Source organism: Syngnathus scovelli, chromosome 2 (genome assembly GCF_024217435.2).
Source record: "Syngnathus scovelli strain Florida chromosome 2, RoL_Ssco_1.2, whole genome shotgun sequence".
Classification (NCBI taxonomy): Eukaryota; Metazoa; Chordata; class Actinopteri; order Syngnathiformes; family Syngnathidae; genus Syngnathus; species Syngnathus scovelli.
In genome coordinates, this window is record NC_090848.1 from 6,093,578 (window position 1) to 6,108,661 (window position 15,084).

General features: G+C 43.9%; 28 non-coding genes across 28 annotated transcripts; 25 read left to right on the forward strand and 3 right to left on the reverse strand.

Moving 5' to 3' along the window:
* Positions 1-51: 51 nt before the first annotated feature.
* On the forward strand, positions 52-123 carry trnaa-agc (transfer RNA alanine (anticodon AGC)). Its single transcript has one exon. It is a non-coding gene; the product is annotated as a tRNA-Ala (tRNA).
* Positions 124-218: 95 nt separating this feature from the next.
* On the forward strand, positions 219-290 carry trnaa-agc (transfer RNA alanine (anticodon AGC)). Its single transcript has one exon. It is a non-coding gene; the product is annotated as a tRNA-Ala (tRNA).
* Positions 291-391: 101 nt separating this feature from the next.
* On the forward strand, positions 392-463 carry trnaa-agc (transfer RNA alanine (anticodon AGC)). The gene has a single exon. It is a non-coding gene; the product is annotated as a tRNA-Ala (tRNA).
* Positions 464-559: 96 nt separating this feature from the next.
* On the forward strand, positions 560-631 carry trnaa-ugc (transfer RNA alanine (anticodon UGC)). The gene has a single exon. It is a non-coding gene; the product is annotated as a tRNA-Ala (tRNA).
* Positions 632-899: 268 nt separating this feature from the next.
* Positions 900-971, forward strand: trnaa-cgc (transfer RNA alanine (anticodon CGC)). The gene has a single exon. It is a non-coding gene; the product is annotated as a tRNA-Ala (tRNA).
* Positions 972-1,072: 101 nt separating this feature from the next.
* Positions 1,073-1,144, forward strand: trnaa-cgc (transfer RNA alanine (anticodon CGC)). The gene has a single exon. It is a non-coding gene; the product is annotated as a tRNA-Ala (tRNA).
* A 101-nt stretch (positions 1,145-1,245) lies between these two features.
* Positions 1,246-1,317, forward strand: trnaa-agc (transfer RNA alanine (anticodon AGC)). Its single transcript has one exon. It is a non-coding gene; the product is annotated as a tRNA-Ala (tRNA).
* A 97-nt stretch (positions 1,318-1,414) lies between these two features.
* Positions 1,415-1,486, forward strand: trnaa-agc (transfer RNA alanine (anticodon AGC)). The gene has a single exon. It is a non-coding gene; the product is annotated as a tRNA-Ala (tRNA).
* A 96-nt stretch (positions 1,487-1,582) lies between these two features.
* trnaa-ugc (transfer RNA alanine (anticodon UGC)) lies at positions 1,583-1,654 on the forward strand. Its single transcript has one exon. It is a non-coding gene; the product is annotated as a tRNA-Ala (tRNA).
* Positions 1,655-1,755: 101 nt separating this feature from the next.
* trnaa-agc (transfer RNA alanine (anticodon AGC)) lies at positions 1,756-1,827 on the forward strand. Its single transcript has one exon. It is a non-coding gene; the product is annotated as a tRNA-Ala (tRNA).
* Positions 1,828-2,265: 438 nt separating this feature from the next.
* trnaa-agc (transfer RNA alanine (anticodon AGC)) lies at positions 2,266-2,337 on the forward strand. The gene has a single exon. It is a non-coding gene; the product is annotated as a tRNA-Ala (tRNA).
* Positions 2,338-2,433: 96 nt separating this feature from the next.
* On the forward strand, positions 2,434-2,505 carry trnaa-ugc (transfer RNA alanine (anticodon UGC)). The gene has a single exon. It is a non-coding gene; the product is annotated as a tRNA-Ala (tRNA).
* Positions 2,506-2,606: 101 nt separating this feature from the next.
* On the forward strand, positions 2,607-2,678 carry trnaa-ugc (transfer RNA alanine (anticodon UGC)). The gene has a single exon. It is a non-coding gene; the product is annotated as a tRNA-Ala (tRNA).
* Positions 2,679-2,773: 95 nt separating this feature from the next.
* trnaa-agc (transfer RNA alanine (anticodon AGC)) lies at positions 2,774-2,845 on the forward strand. Its single transcript has one exon. It is a non-coding gene; the product is annotated as a tRNA-Ala (tRNA).
* A 95-nt stretch (positions 2,846-2,940) lies between these two features.
* trnaa-agc (transfer RNA alanine (anticodon AGC)) lies at positions 2,941-3,012 on the forward strand. The gene has a single exon. It is a non-coding gene; the product is annotated as a tRNA-Ala (tRNA).
* Positions 3,013-3,108: 96 nt separating this feature from the next.
* On the forward strand, positions 3,109-3,180 carry trnaa-ugc (transfer RNA alanine (anticodon UGC)). Its single transcript has one exon. It is a non-coding gene; the product is annotated as a tRNA-Ala (tRNA).
* Positions 3,181-3,281: 101 nt separating this feature from the next.
* Positions 3,282-3,353, forward strand: trnaa-agc (transfer RNA alanine (anticodon AGC)). The gene has a single exon. It is a non-coding gene; the product is annotated as a tRNA-Ala (tRNA).
* An 88-nt stretch (positions 3,354-3,441) lies between these two features.
* On the forward strand, positions 3,442-3,513 carry trnaa-ugc (transfer RNA alanine (anticodon UGC)). Its single transcript has one exon. It is a non-coding gene; the product is annotated as a tRNA-Ala (tRNA).
* Positions 3,514-3,614: 101 nt separating this feature from the next.
* Positions 3,615-3,686, forward strand: trnaa-agc (transfer RNA alanine (anticodon AGC)). The gene has a single exon. It is a non-coding gene; the product is annotated as a tRNA-Ala (tRNA).
* A 101-nt stretch (positions 3,687-3,787) lies between these two features.
* trnaa-agc (transfer RNA alanine (anticodon AGC)) lies at positions 3,788-3,859 on the forward strand. Its single transcript has one exon. It is a non-coding gene; the product is annotated as a tRNA-Ala (tRNA).
* A 442-nt stretch (positions 3,860-4,301) lies between these two features.
* Positions 4,302-4,373, forward strand: trnaa-agc (transfer RNA alanine (anticodon AGC)). The gene has a single exon. It is a non-coding gene; the product is annotated as a tRNA-Ala (tRNA).
* A 97-nt stretch (positions 4,374-4,470) lies between these two features.
* On the forward strand, positions 4,471-4,542 carry trnaa-ugc (transfer RNA alanine (anticodon UGC)). Its single transcript has one exon. It is a non-coding gene; the product is annotated as a tRNA-Ala (tRNA).
* A 95-nt stretch (positions 4,543-4,637) lies between these two features.
* On the forward strand, positions 4,638-4,710 carry trnaa-agc (transfer RNA alanine (anticodon AGC)). The gene has a single exon. It is a non-coding gene; the product is annotated as a tRNA-Ala (tRNA).
* Positions 4,711-4,934: 224 nt separating this feature from the next.
* trnaa-agc (transfer RNA alanine (anticodon AGC)) lies at positions 4,935-5,006 on the forward strand. Its single transcript has one exon. It is a non-coding gene; the product is annotated as a tRNA-Ala (tRNA).
* Positions 5,007-5,676: 670 nt separating this feature from the next.
* Positions 5,677-5,748, reverse strand: trnaa-agc (transfer RNA alanine (anticodon AGC)). Its single transcript has one exon. It is a non-coding gene; the product is annotated as a tRNA-Ala (tRNA).
* A 449-nt stretch (positions 5,749-6,197) lies between these two features.
* On the forward strand, positions 6,198-6,269 carry trnaa-agc (transfer RNA alanine (anticodon AGC)). The gene has a single exon. It is a non-coding gene; the product is annotated as a tRNA-Ala (tRNA).
* Positions 6,270-6,952: 683 nt separating this feature from the next.
* On the reverse strand, positions 6,953-7,024 carry trnaa-agc (transfer RNA alanine (anticodon AGC)). The gene has a single exon. It is a non-coding gene; the product is annotated as a tRNA-Ala (tRNA).
* Positions 7,025-7,496: 472 nt separating this feature from the next.
* Positions 7,497-7,568, reverse strand: trnaa-agc (transfer RNA alanine (anticodon AGC)). Its single transcript has one exon. It is a non-coding gene; the product is annotated as a tRNA-Ala (tRNA).
* Positions 7,569-15,084: the final 7,516 nt, after the last annotated feature.

Sequence of the window (15,084 nt, forward strand, 5' to 3'; positions counted from 1 at the left end):
ACATAGAACCTTTATGGTGTCAGGGGAAAAAACAATTGTCCACAGGCAGGTGGGGATGTAGCTCAGTGGTAGAGCGCATGCTTAGCATGCATGAGGTCCTGGGATCGTTCCCCAGCATCTCCAGATTTTGGTATCTGAATAGATTGTCTGATTTAGAATTGGGCATCACATAGAACCGTTATGGTGGCTGGGGAAAAAACAATTGTCCTTTGGCAGGTGGGGATGTAGCTCAGTGGTAGAGCGCATGCTTAGCATGCATGAGGTCCTGGGATCGTTCCCCAGCATCTCCATGTTTTGGTAGCTCAATCTGAATAGATTGTCTGATTTAGAATTGGGCATCACATAGAACCATTATGGTGGCTGGGGAAAAACCAGTTGTCCATTGGCAGGTGGGGATGTAGCTCAGTGGTAGAGCACATGCTTAGCATGCATGAGGTCCTGGGATCTATCCCCAGCATCTCCATGTCTTGGTAGCTCAATCTGACTAGATTTTCAGATTTTTAGGAATCGCAGAAACCGCCATGGCGTCTGGGGACCAACCGCTTACTGTTTTGCAGATGGGGATGTAGCTCAGTGGTAGAGCGTATGCTTTGCATGCATGAGGTCCTGGGATCGTTCCCCAGCATTTCCATCTTTTGGTAGCTGAATCTGGATAGACTGTCTGATTTATAATTGGGCATCGCATAGAACCATTATGGTGGCTTGGGAAAAAACAATGGTCGAGGGACAGGTCCGGATGTAGCTCAGTGGTAGAGTGCATGCTCAGCATGCATGAGGTCCTGGGATCGTTCCCCAGCATTTCCAGATTTTTGTATCTGAATAGATTGTCTGATTTAGAATTGGGCATCACATAGAACCATTATGGTGGCTGGGGAGAAAACAATTGTCTCCAGGCAGGTGGGGATGTAGCTCAGTGGTAGAGCGCATGCTTCGCATGCATGAGGTCCTGGGATCAATCCCCAGCATCTCCATGTTTTGGTAGCTCAATCTGAATAGATTGTCTGATTTAGAATTGGTCAGCACATAGAACCATTATGGTGGCTGGGGAGAAAACAATTGTTTGCAGGCAGGTGGGGATGTAGCTCAGTGGTAGAGCGCATGCTTCGCATGCATGAGGTCCTGGGATCAATCCCCAGCATCTCCATGTTTTGGTAGCTCAATCTGAATAGATTGTCTGATTTAGAATTGGGCATCGCATAGAACGATCATGGTGGGTTGGGAAAAAACAGTCAGCGATTGCCAGGTGGGGATGTAGCTCAGTGGTAGAGCGCATGCTTAGCATGCGTGAGGTCCTGGGATCGTTCCCCAGCATCTCCATTTTTTGTTAGCTCAATCTGAATAGTCTCATTTAGAATTCGGCATTGCATAGAACCAATATAGTGGCAGGGGGAAAAACAATTGTCCGCAGGCAGGTGGGGATGTAGCTCAGTGGTAGAGCGCATGCTTAGCATGCATGAGGTCCTGGGATCGTTTCCCAGCATCTACATGTTTTGGTAGCGCAATCTGAATAGATTTTCAGATTTTTAGGAATCGCAGAAACCGCCATGGCGTCTGGGGACCAACCGCTTGCTGTTTTGCAGATGGGGATGTAGCTCAGTGGTAGAGCGTATGCTTTGCATGCATGAGGTCCTGGGATCGTTCCCCAGCATCTCCATGTTTTGGTAGCTGAATCTGGATAGATTGTCTGATTTATAATTGGGCATCACATAGAACCATTATGGTGGCTGGGGAAAAAACAATTGTCCATTGGCAGGTGGGGATGTAGCTCAGTGGTAGAGCGCATGCTTAGCATGAATGAGGTCCTGGGATCGTTCCCCAGCTTTTCCATTTCTTGGTAGCGCAATCTGACTAGATTTTCAGATTTTTAGGAATCGCAGAAACCGCCAGGGCGTCTGGGGACCAACCGCTTGCTGTTTTCCAGATGGGGATGTAGCTCATTGGTAGAGCGTATACTTTGCATACATGAGGTCCTGGGATCGTTCCCCAGCATCTCCATGTTTTAGTAGCTGAATCTGGATAGACTGTCTGATTTTGAATTGGGCATCGCATAGAACCATTATGTTGGTTTGGGAAAAAACAATGGTCGAGTGACAGGTGGGGATGTAGCTCAGTCGTAGAGTGCATGCTTAGCATACATGATGTCCTGGGATCGTTCCCCATTGTCTCCATGTTTTGTTAGCTCAATCTGAATAGTCTCATTTCGAATTCGGCATTGCATAGAACCAATATAGTGGCTGGGGAGAAAACAATTGTCTGCAGGCAGGTGGGGATGTAGCTCAGTGGTAGAGCGCATGCTTAGCATGCATGAGGTCCTGGGATCGATCCCCAGCATCTCCATCTTTTGGTAGCTCAATCTGACTAGATTTTCAGACTTTTAGGAATCGCAGAAACCGCCATGGCGTCTGGGGACCAACCGCTTGCTGTTTTGCAGATGGGGATGTAGCTCAGTGGTAGAGCGTATGCTTTGCATGCATGAGGTCCTGGGATCGTTCCCCAGCATCTCCATGTTTTGGTAGCTGAATCTGGATAGATTGTCTGATTTAGAATTGGGCATCACATAGAACCATTATGGTGTCAGGGGAAAAAACAATTGTCCACAGGCAGGTGGGGATGTAGCTCAGTGGTAGAGCGCATGCTTTGCATGCATGAGGTCCTGGGATCGTTCCCCAGCATCTCCAGATTTTGGTATCTGAATAGATTGTCTGATTTAGAATTGGGCATCACATAGAACCATTATGGTGGCTGAGGAAAAAACAATTGTCCATTGGCAGGTGGGGATGTAGCTCAGTGGTAGAGCGCATGCTTAGCATGCATGAGGTCCTGGGATCGTTCCCCAGCATCTCCAGATTTTGGTATCTGAATAGATTGTCTGATTTAGAATTGGGCATCACATAGAACCATTATGGTGGCTGGGGAAAAAACAGTTGTCCATTGGCAGGTGGGGATGTAGCTCAGTGGTAGAGCGCATGCTTAGCATGCATGAGGTCCTGGGATCGATCCCCAGCATCTCCATGTTTTGGTAGCTCAATCTGACTAGATTTTCAGGTTTTTAGGAATTGCAGAAACCGCCATGGCGTCTGGGGACCAACCGCTTGCTGTTTTGTAGATGGGGATGTAGCTCAGTGGTAGAGCGTATGCTTTGCATGCATGAGGTCCTGGAATCGTTCCCCAGCATCTCCATGTTTTGGTAGGTGAATCTGGATAGATTGTCTGATTTAGTATTGGGCATCACATAGAACCGTTATGGTGGCTGGGGAAAAAGCAATTGTCCTTTGGCAGATGGGGATGTAGCTCAGTGGTAGAGCGCATGCTTAGCATGCATGAGGTCCTGGGATCGTTCCCCAGCATCTCCATGTTTTGGTAGCTCAATCTGAATAGATTTTTAGGAATCGCAGAAACCGCCATGGCGTCTGGGGACCAACCGCTTGCTGTTTTGCAGATGGGGATGTAGCTCAGTGGTAGAGCGTATGCTTTGCATGCATGAGGTCCTGGGTTCGTTGCCCAGCATCTCCATGTTTTGGTAGCTGAATCTGGATAGATTGTCTGATTTAGAATTGGGCATCACATAGAACCATTATGGTGGCTGGGGAAAAAACAATTGTCCATGGGCAGGTGGGGATGTAGCTCAGTGGTAGAGCGCATGCTTAGCATGCATGAGGTCCTGGGATCGTTCCCCAGCATCTCCATGTTTTGGTAGCTCAATCTGAATAGATTGTCTGATTTAGAATTGGGCATCACATAGAACCATTATGGTGGCTGGGGAAAAAAAAGTTGTACATTGGCAGGTGGGGATGTAGCTCAGTGGTAGAGCGCATGCTTAGCATGCATGAGGTCCTGGGATCGTTCCCCAGCATCTCCATGTTTTGGTAGCTCAATCGGAATAGATTGTCTTCTTTAGAATTGGGCTTCTCAAAGAATGGTTATGGTGGCTTGGGAAAAAACAATGGTCGAGTAACAGGTGGGGATTTAGCTCAGTGGTAGAGTGAATGCTGAGCATGCATGAGGTCCTGGGATCGTTCCCCATATCTCCATGTTTTATTAGCTCAATCTGAATAGTCTCATTTATAATTGGGCATTGCATAGAACCAATATAGTGGCCGGGGAGAAAATAATCGACTACAGGCAGGTCGGGATGTAGCTCAGTGGTAGAGCGCATGCTTATCATGCATGAGGTCCCGGGATCGATCCCCAGCATCTCCATGTTTTGGTAGCTCAATCTGAATAGATTGTCTGATTTATAATTGGGCATCGCATAGAACGATCATGGTGGGTTGGGAAAAAACAGTCAACGATTGCCAGGTGGGGGTGTAGCTCAGTGGTAGAGCGCATGCTTAGCATGTGTGAGGTCCTGGGATCGTTCCCCAGCATCTCCAATTTTTGTTAGCTCAATCTGAATAGTCTCATTTAGAATTCGGCATTGCATAGAACCAATATAGTGGCAGGGGAAAAAACAATTGTACGCAGGCAGGTGGGGATGTAGCTCAGTGGTAGAACGCATGCTTTGCATGCATGAGGTTCTGGGATCGTTCCCCAGCATCTCCAGATTTTGGTATCTGAATAGATTGTCTGATTTAGAATTTGGCATCACATAGAACCATTATGGTGGCTGGGGAAAAAAACAATTGTCCATTGGCAGGTGGGCATGTAGCTCAGTGGTAGAGCGCATGCTTAGCATGCATGAGGTCCTGGGATCGTTCCCCAGCAGCTCAATATTTTGGTAGCTCAATCTGAATAGATTGTCTGATTTAGAATTGGGCATCACATAGAACCATTATGGTGGCTGGGGAAAAAACAATTGTCTATTGGCAGGTGGGGATGTAGCTCAGTGGTAGACTGCATGTTTCTCATGCATGAGGTCCTGGGCTCAATCGCCAGCATGGTTTGATGGCTCAATCTTTTAGGTTAGTTAGGGTTTAGGTTTAGGCTACAGACATGGGGATGTAGCTCAGTGGTAGAGCATATGCTTAGCATGCATGAGGTCCTGGGCTCGATACCCACCATCTCCATGTTTTGGTAGCTTGGTCGGTTAGGGGTTTAGGGTTATGGTTCAATTTTAGGTTTAGGATATAGGGTTAGGGATTAGGATTAAGGATAAAGGCAGTGCTTCTCAAATAGTGGCGCGATATCAAGGGGGACGCGTGTGACACCAGGGAACATGCTTTTCTTTTGGCTGTACTAAATTAAAGGATAATTAGACATCCACTGCAGTAGGTGGCAGTATCACTGGAAGAGTGTGCACAAGGAGTGTGTCAAGCTCTAGTCCTTGGGGCCACATTCCAACATGTTTTCCAAGATTCCCTCGTTAAGTGCACCTGCGTGAAAAGTTTTAGCTCCTGCAGACGTGAAAATGAACAAAAACTTTTCACGCAGGTGTGTTTAACGAGGGTAACTTGGAAAACATCTTGGAACGCGGCCCCTCGAGGACTGGAGGTTGACACCCCTGGTTTAAGTGAAAAGTGCCACACCCGCCCTCACCCCCACTTTCTGATTGGCTGTTTGATCTGTGATGTCACACGGACACTCCATTAGGTACACCGCCATTTTCAGGTGTACCTAATAACAGGCCACTTCATTAGGGAAAAATCATGGCCAAAGCTTAACTGAAAGTGAAAAGTGTCTAACGCTAATACCCGCAAAATCAGACAAGTAATCTATTCAGATTGGTCTACCAAAAGATGGAGATGCTGGGGATCGATCCCAGGACCTCATGCATGCTAAGCATGCGCTCTACCACTGAGCTACATCCCCATCTGAGAACAGACAATTGGTTGTTCCCCAGCCACCATGAGATAGGTGGTTCTAGTATACGATTATGTGAAAGTCAGTTTGCATGCATGGCTAACTCATCAATAGACAGGTCATCTATTCAGATTGAGCTACCAAGACATGGAGACCCTAAACCCTAACTCCTAACCCCTAACCCTAACACCCTAAACCTAACCCCTAAACTTAACCCCTAACCCTAAACCCTAACTCTAATTTTCCTAACCCTAACCCCTAACCTTAACCCCTAAACCTAACCCTAACCCTTAACCCCTAACCTTAACCCCTAAGCCTAAACCCTAACCTTAACCCTAAATCATAACCCCTAACCCTAAATCCTAAACCTAAAACCTATAGCTTAACCCTAAACTCTAAACCTAAAGCCCTAAAAGATTGTGTCACCAAATGGAACAACCAATGGACTGACCTCAGATGGGGATGTAGCTCAGTGGTAGAGCGCATGCTTAGCATGCATGAGGTCCTGGGATCGATCCCCAGCATCTCCATGTTTTGGTAGCTCAATCTTTACCATCACAGATCAACCAGCCAATCATGAGATGGGGGTCAGTGCGGGTGTGGCACTTTTCATTTTCAGTTAAGCTTTGTCCATGATGTTTCCCTAATGAAGTGGCCTGTTATTAGGTACACCTGATAATGGCGGTGTACCTAATGGAGTGTCCGTGTGACAACACGGATCAAACAGCCAATCAGAAAGTGGGGGTGAGGGCGGGTGTGGCACTTTTCACTTAAACCAGGGGTGTCAACCTCCAGTCCTCGAGGGGCCGCGTTCCAATATGTTTTCCAAGTTACCCTCGTTAAACACACCTGCGTGAAAAGTTTTTGTTCATTTTAACGTCTGCAGGAGCTAAAACTTTTCACGCAGGTGCACTTAACGAGGGAATCTTGGAAAACATGTTGGAATGCGGCCCCAAGGACTAGAGTTTGACACACTCCTTTTGCACACTCTTCCAGTGATACCGCCACCTACTGCAGTGGATGTCTAATTATCCTTTAATTTAGTACAGCCAAAAGAAAAGCATGTTCCCTGGTGTCACACGCGTCCCCCTTGATATCGCGCCACTATTTGAAAAGCACTGCCTTTATCCTTAATCCTAATCTCTAACCCTATATCCTAAACCTAAAATTTAACCATAAACCTAAACCCCTAATCGACTGAGCTACCAAAAGATGGAGATGCTGGGGATCGAGCCCAGGACCTCATGCATGCTAAGCATGTGCTCTACCACTGAGCTACATCCCCATGTGTGTGGCCTAAACCTAAACCCTAACTAACCTAACAGATTGAGCCATCAAACCATGCTGGGGATTGAGCCCAGGACCTCATGCATGCGAAACATGCAGTCTACCACTGAGCTCGATCCCCACCTGCCGATGGACAATTATTTTTTCACCAGCCACAATAATGGTTCTATGCGATGCCCAATTCTAAATCAATCTATTCAGATTGAGCTACCAAAACATGGAAATCCTGGGGATCGAACCCAAGACCTTGTGCATGTAAGGTATGTGCTCCATCACTGAGCTACATGCCCATTGGACAGCTGACAGTTGGTTGTTGCCCGGCCACCATGAGATAAGTGCTTCTAGTACTGAATTGCATGTGAAAGTCAGTTTGCATGAATTGGGAACTGCCATGGTTATTCTATGCGATGCTTACCGCTAATACCCGCAAAATCAAAGAAGTAATCTATTCAGATTGGTCTACCAAAATATGGAGATGCTGGGGATCGATCCCAGGACCTCATGCATGCTAAGCATGCGCTCTACCACTGAGCTACATCCCCATCTGAGAACTGACAGTTGGTGATTCTCCAGACACCATGAGATAGGTGGTTCTATAATACGATTATGTGAAAGTCAGTTTGCATGCATGGGTAACTCATCAACAGACAGGTAATCTATTCAGATTGAGCTACCAAGACATGGAGACCCTAAACCCTAACTCCAAAACAGATGCTGGGGATCGAGCCCAGGACCTCAAGAATGCCAAACATGCAGTCTACCACTGAGCTAGACCCCAATCAACAACGGGCCAGTGGTTGGTCCCCGGCCGCCATGGTGGTTCTATGCAATGCCTAACGCTAATAACCACAAAATCAGACAAGTGATCTACCAAAAGATTGAGATGCTGGGGATCGATCCCAGGACCTCATGAATGCTAAGCATACACTCTACAACTGAGCTATATCCCCATCTACCAAGGAGCATTGGTTGTTCCCTGGCCACCATGAGATAGGTGCTTCTAGTATGCAATTGCAAAAAGTCAGTTTGCATGCATGGGTAACTCTCTGTTATTAGAGTTTTTCCTTAAATAATTTTTGTCCCTTTCAAGGTGACTGAGCTTGGCGGAAGGGTCACGGTCTAGCGCCCTCTATTGATGAACCACCACTGGGTGTACTTGTCACTTTTGTTGGCAGTGATTTAGACATTGAAAAACGGACACTGGGTGTCATTTTTTTAGTGCTGCGCCAAGGAAAGATAATTTACATTTGTAAAAATGCTAAAACTGTACTCACTTTTGTGAGATACCATAACTCTCACAGGTGGCTTGGTAAACGTAGAGGTCAAAGGTCAATTAGAGCAACCTTTTCTTTATAAGGTACACTAAAGGACACAAAATGCTATGAAATCGACTCAGAGGTTGAGGTTTTATTAGGAGGGCGGACGTAGGGTGTGAGAGTGATAGTGTGGTTGGGAAATCAATATTTCATCTCACAGGGTTTTTACCAGAAGGTCTACGCAATAAATACCACTGATGGGTGTGTTGGTGGCTGATACACACGAGGACACACGCACGCATGCATACACACACTTCTGCTTTCATGATGGAATTCTGAAATGGGGTGGTTACGTGTACGCGTGTGTTCACAGCAGCGTGAATCGCATGATAATAGGTGAAAGATATTGAAGCACGTGCTTATTAACGAAATGCATGTGTGCATTGATATTGGTAGGTCTCAAAGGTGAAGCTAAAAGTCCTTATTATTTTTTTTTCCCCCACATTCCATAACTTCTAAGGGAGAAGTGGTTCTATGCTCGTTTGATAAATAATCAAAAGCATATTTCAAATAGGACAACTTGAAATGCATACATCAGATTCAATATGTTTTTGCCTGGCGTGTGTTTTGTAGGAACTACATTGTACTTTATTTCATTGGCCCAGAGTGTTAAAGTTTTATGTTTACATGCAACTGTTTCCTCATTTTGTGGGCACCCTAGAGATGATGATACAAACCTTTAAATGTCGGGTATGTGCATGGTGCACTGGAGAATTCAGTGATGGGCAGCAAGTTTATGTACATCGATGAATGACTGGCATTGCGTGAATTGATTTGTTTTCCCCAAATTGTTTTATTTTTTACAAAAATGTCACATAATGTCACACTTTAATTCTCTTTTTGACCCTGGTGTTTTGAGTATATTTGGGTCGGACTCATTAAAAGTGAAAGTTGTAAATTATTGAGATTGGAAAAGTTTTAATTCACAGATGATATTTTTTACACAGCACTCCAAGAGTTTTGGAATCTAGTTTTGTAAACATGCAACTGATTTTGAGGGCATGGGAGTCACAAACAATCCATCCAAGTTGCAGCCCAGCAACAAACCATTAGCGAAGCTTTCTGCACATGCGGAAGGAGCCAGTAGTCCCGGCCGCACTCAGAGCTTTGGGAGTACACTTGCATCCATTCTACAAATCTATGTTAGCACTCAGGAAACTGACCCTGTCTGGTATTGGAGTGATGAAAATTTTGAGCTTGTGACCCAAAGGCTGGTCAGATGCCTGATGTGCATAACCATCACAGGAACAAACTATAATCAGCAGCAAGGTTGTTAACATGCTGCATAGTCACACACACACAGCTGGAACAACAGAAAAAAAGTCAGGAATATATCATGTTTTTTTATTTTTTCTATCGATCTCACATAGGCAGTTCTACAGTACGTATTTTAATTGAAAGCCTCGCATATATCTTAAATTAATCTGCCACTAACACTGCTGTAAGCGTGCCAGCAGAATTTCATCTGGGATCGGAACAAGACATGAAGTCCTTTTGGACGATCATCTTTTGTGAATCTTGGAGCTGCTTCTGCAATGTATAAAAAATATCCCGTATAGTAGAAGAAGAGCCAGCCTTAACACATGTACTCTACTGCACTGCCTTCTTGCACAGTTTTTCTGACCTTTCCGCAGCCTCTCGCGCTACTCTCTTAAGGGGAGGGTGACCTCATCCCGCAAGCATATGCGTCAACGCGCCATTAAGGGCAGCGCTTGACAAGATGGTGCCTCCTGTCGTCACGAGGCTCTGCAGATTAGATGATAGTGAAATTGAGTGTCAGGGTTAAATCGAGTTGTCGGCTGATTTGGCGCATTTGTGGCTGGGTGACGTCCGCCGGAGGCCGCCGAGATGAAGCTCTCTTAGTAACACTCGCCGTTATCGTCAAATAATACCTGAACAGAGCTAAAGGCAGAATCAGAATTGATGCTCAGTGGGTGCTGGGGTTGACATGAAGAATAGTTGAATGGACATGTCATCTTCAGGTATATCTTGTTAAAACAAATGCAAATGAGCTGCACACCGCCCTAATGAGACGCAAAGTTGCAGGGAAGGAAGTATAGTCAAGTTTCCCCAGCAGCTATTCTTTCACACTCAGTTCAAACTTTCACTCTCGTCACAAACCAAGTCCAGTGCAGATCAGGCGCTCCAGGAAAGAAAAAGGATATACATTTTTAAATTGCCGGTACTGTGAAGAATGGTTATATTTTAAAAACATTTCAGAGCTGTTGGAGTTGCAGCTTCTTAAAATTCATGAGTGACATCATGAGGTAGAAACCTGTAAATGAGTTCCATTATGGTTCAAATCCTAAATGAGCCGCAGCGTTGTTCCCAATGATTTAAGACCAAGTAACAGTAAATCGGCCTGGACTGTCAAACTCAAAAGCATTTTTGGTTCATATTGGGATATGTTTAGGAACGTCAAGTTGGATTGCAGGTGTTCAACGATTAGCAAACTCATAATCAATGTGGAGTTTGTTTGGTAAACCTTTGATAGCACATGCTGGAGGATCCTCAATTTGCTTGACCCCAAAATGTATTAGCGTTGAGATAACAAATGTGGTCACTAAACAGAACACAAACCTCGAAAATGGTGCAAACAAAATGACAACACCAAACAGGTAAAACACATCAGGACTACCACTGAGGATGGGACAATGAATTTTGGTTCCGTTTTGGATAAATATTAAGACGACGCAAGGTGAAATACTGGATGTCAGTTGATTTGCAATTGCGGTGGCCAAGCAAAGAAAATTGACAAAAGTAGAGGTTGAGCAGATTTCAATTGGACCCATGTCACAAAAAATTGTCACGTATAATGATTTTATACAGAAAGGATTGTTGACAAAATGTGTGGTTTTTTTTTTTTTTTGCCACTGTTAGAAAAACGTCTGAGAGAAGAGTTCTCTGCGTGTGTCCTAATTAATCATCTGAGTATCATTTCAGTTTACTGCCGAATGCGAAAAAAAATGCATACAAGCAATATAAATGCAGAGAAACTGTATTTTTAGTAAGAGCACCGACACATATTTACAAATGGGAATTCAATGGGCTTTTTTAGTTCTATAATTGGAACGGGCTTAGAACTTGTAACTTCACTGTGTTTGTGCAGGGGGTTAGTGAGCTAATTAGCCATAAACAAGCAGCTCATAATGACTGATTCTATTATGTTGTTGTTGTTTTCACAATCAAGACTTTTATACAGCGCTTAATTTTGTTTGAAGCAATGCTCCTCACTTGGTCCCTCACTGAAGGGATAGAAAATGTTTGGAGAAAGATCTCTGCCAGTAAACATGCAACTCTTATGCCACAGCAGCCCCATTTGTTCCATATTGCAGATACCATCTATCGTGGTATCCGTGGCTGCCCGTGGGGGTGGGGGGACTGCTGAAATCCCGGACAATTTGTGTCAAGTGTACCCATCCTGTCCCCCTGTGGTGTGTCATGTCCATCCCGTTTTGTTTACGGTGACCTGACGTGTTTGCCGTGGCCACAAAGAGCAGAATATAAATTCCTATGGCTAGAGGAGAAAATGGAGCAAAAGCATTATGGAGTCACTGTACTCTGCTTCCCGCACTTTGAGTCATTCAACCGTCAGAAAAACTTGGAGGCATATTCACATGAAACGTCTGCTTACATGACAAGCAACATTTCCACTGCTCAACTGTCATCCCAAATACTTTCATCCTCAAGCTTACTCAGGTCAGTTTCTTTCATCTCTGTTTCAACGACATTATACGCATTGCTTTGACTTCAATTACATTTCAGGATACATTTTTTAATGGCAAAATGAAACATAGCTAAAGAGTGCAGATATTATGACAATTGGTGAAGAAATCCAATATATGCCTGGAAGATGTAGCGAATCGGGCTTCGGCCCTAACGTTGCTTTTAATCTCCACCTCAAAAGGAAAGTGGGGGTGTTAATATTCAAAGCAAAACATCTCAAAATAGATGCAAGTCCTCCCTAGGAAGGGATTTTGTTAAAGATGCACAAGTGAGATCAAAAAAGCAGATGGCTCAATGAATGCTGTCTTATCTCTTGACTGTGGGGCAGAGAACAACGAGCTTTCTAGTGCACAAGTCCTGTTTACTTTTTTAGACTCCTCGACGGTGCAAAATTGACCTACAGGCTGCCATCTTTGAAGAACAAGAGGTAAAAATGACATTGCTCTCTCCTGAGCAGAATATTTGGGGTTATGTCTGTCAAGCTCCATTTGAGGCTAAGTACATCTACTGGTGCCTCCACTGAAGGTCAACTCAAATGCAAGCACATGCTCACTTACAATTTGGGCTTTGATTGAACCAAAGCCTAAAGGTCACCTGGCTCATCAGTACTTGAGAGTCTTTGACACTGTTCTTTCCCGTGATGTTTTGATTGGGCCCATCCCTCCTAAGCCACCAATTAGGACGTTGCATTGCACATTTGATGGGATCCGCACTCAGCTTCCACTCCACGAGCGAGACGAGGAGAGAATCTATTCCACTCCATCTCCACCTGACAGTTATAAAACCGTCACGTCTCAACATTGATCACGGACGCAGAGTTTGCAGGTAATAAGCTAATTTTCAGGTAGTGACTAATGTTTCTGTTGCACAGATTAATGGTGCCCATGTTCTTTTGACAAATTTTGTCATTGTCATTGGAGTGGCAGTGATGCGGCACAATTTCAGAAGGCAGTAATGCTGGCGTTCAGGAAAATCCCAAAATACCAGGTGGCCATCATGCCCCCTAATGCAGCCCTTGCTTCAGGTCTCTGTGATAAATATACAAAAAAATAGTGCCTTATAATTAAGAAGTTGCTCCTCAAATTAAGTTATTGATAAGCAAAATTGCTCATCTGACAACACCTGTTCACATCCCAGGTTTTGTAAGTTTAAAAAAACGAAATCAATCTTCGCGATCAATCATTTCAAAACTTTGTTCCACCATCAATGTAAACTGTGCAACTAGAAAGTTGTTGCTATTTTTAAAGCCTTTCAAGAGGGGAAATAAACAAACTGTGGTTGCACACTTATAACTGTGATGTGTTCAGAATTAATCACATGCAAGCTCATGTTAAATGGGGGTTAGCACACACAATCCACGACTTAAAGCAACACAACTGAAGTTGCCTGACATTTTTCTAATATTTAAATTCTTGTTTTCTAGAGAAGCCTACGGGTTTTGTGCGAACACTGACTGCCGTTATGAACTACTCATAATTTAATAATAATAAATTATAATAGTAAAATAATTATAAGTTCCAGCTGAAGGAAAAATAACCTGAAAGCATGCTGCTGCCACAACCATCTTTCACGGCCAATATGGTTTTCTTTTAGTTACAAAGCAGTGCTGTGCTTGTGCTTATGTGTTATACATACTTGTCATCAAGTTCAATTTTGTTTTCATCAGACCATAACACATTTTCCAACATGCTTGGGAGATTTTGCTAACCCTAACTGTTTAATACAAACCGTCTTTCTCAGGTTCAAACCATAACATCCTAATTTGTTAGATGCATCTTTGGAAAGACTGAAGAAAAAGTCTGGAATTATTGTCTCAGTCATTTTTTTTATGCAAAGTTTATGTTTGCTTTTGTTGTTCCAAGTAGGCGTTTAAAAGCAGCAGCAGTTCTGGATTCATCCTTGTGTTGTTAAAGCTACGTGTAGAAGCAATATGAACAAGGCCATCAGTGTAATGCTGACACTTGAACTCGGTGGCACAGCTTCAAGGAAATGATTTTACATCTCATATCGCCAAAGTTGCGAGGTGGAATCAGGTAGAATTAATTTGGGGGGGATGAGGCGACACACCTTGTCTCCTCAGTCAATGGAGACGTCTACTAAAGTTGATGTCACGTCATTGTCCACTTTATGCTTCATTTTTTCAACCGGGATTCAATTGAAGTCAAATGTTAAGACAATAATTGTTAAATTTGCAGATTCACGGACGATGTCAGTAGTCTACGGAGCACTCCCCCTCCTCCCACTCACGTGGAGTATATTAGTGACGTCTAGGTGCAGATGAGCGTTTATATTGCAGACGCATCGCATATATGTCCAATTTATATCCACATACAAAAGAGGCCAGGTCGCATTTGAACAAAATAAATTGTACTGTTTGCACTGCATGAAAAAAAAACCTGATTATGCGTCGCAGGTGGGAAAAAAAAATCTAAATTGAGCTTCAATGTGAACCTATCCTACCTAGTGTCAGTCCTGTGATTGACAGGTGATCAGTCCGGGGTTATGTCTCAGCTGGAATAGACTCCAGCTTCCCTGCGGCAATGAACAGAATAAATGGTACAGAAAACAAATGGATGGCGGTATGAATAGCTTGGAAATAATTATTATTTGGGATAAGTGAAGATTGGTGTACCTGTGTTTTCAATCAGGATGGCAATGAGAATACTGGCAGACTGGCTGACGCAACACATGCTGTGGTCTGTGCTGACTTACTGGATAAAATGCACATTCCACTGTTGAGTGTCACAACAAAAACAGTCATAAAATATTGGCTATTACTAGATGCTTGCAGCTTTGTGAAATAATGATACTGAGCGACTATTATTGTCTCGCTTTTTTGCTTATATCTACTATGGCACAATCGTATGACTTGAGTAAAGGTCTGCTGTGGTTTTCATGAAATATGCAGCTACTCTTGCTTGCCTTGGAACACACAAGTACAGACAAGTAAAGATATGACTTCATGTTAATAATATAACAGGTTTCTCAATGGCGTTTTACTTTCTAGCTGCCTGTG